The sequence below is a fragment of the Penaeus monodon genome, chromosome 22 (assembly GCF_015228065.2).
Source record: "Penaeus monodon isolate SGIC_2016 chromosome 22, NSTDA_Pmon_1, whole genome shotgun sequence".
Taxonomy (NCBI): Eukaryota; Metazoa; Arthropoda; class Malacostraca; order Decapoda; family Penaeidae; genus Penaeus; species Penaeus monodon.
In genome coordinates, this window is record NC_051407.1 from 9,586,006 (window position 1) to 9,586,825 (window position 820).

The 820-nt window shown below is 32.1% G+C and overlaps 1 protein-coding gene across 1 annotated transcript in view; it reads right to left on the reverse strand.

Annotated features, from left to right (window-relative positions):
• Positions 1-820, reverse strand: part of LOC119586922 (dnaJ homolog subfamily C member 5-like) — a gene marked incomplete in the record, with an annotated part of 63,036 nt that overhangs the window by 60,741 nt on the left and 1,475 nt on the right.

The following is an 820-nucleotide window of genomic DNA, read 5'->3' on the forward strand; positions in this document are numbered from 1 at the left end:
CTTTTTTTTTTTTACTAATCTTTGTTTCTTTGAAATATAAGCATAACCTTAACTGCTTTATGAGTATTGTCATTTCCTGTGCTATAATCTTGGCTCCAAATGTCAATTCCTTTCACTTTGAATAGTTGTAAATTACCAAAATAACATGTTCACCACACAAATGTCTATAATGCATTGCTAATTCATTATCATACCTCATCTGTCAGCTTAATGATTCTGATGACAAAGAAAAGGGCAAAAACAATATACAACATGTCTATTATCCCTGTGATGTCAACATACAATGGATAATGCTGAATAAATACTCCTCCCACTCCATCATTTTCCAGCATACTGAATGTGCTGAATGTCAATCAACTCCTGACAACAAATCACTCACATTCTTGCCTCTTAGTAATAAATAATGCATTCAGTACTGCTCTCAGTAAATTAACATTTACCCAGAACTTTTCATATAGAATTAGACCATTTGAAGCAAACAAATCTCAAATAAATATCTTTAAAGAAAATATAGCAGATATATATATGCTATTATCATACAATACGCCAAAACAATTCAGTCTCAAAGTTCTTCCTTGCCATGAACAGCAAAACAATAACAAAACTATCCTTGAATCTTAAAAACAAAAATATAATTTCTAAAAATAAACTCATACAATGAAACCACCACATACAATAATGTCAACAACAAGAGCATCCTGGACCACAAACCTATATCCTTGAGAAGCTGCCTAGTAACTCCCAGAGATTTATTTCCACACATATCTTATTCATATAACTGTCATGCATCTGATGTGTCCTTGCCAAAGTTCCTTCCTTG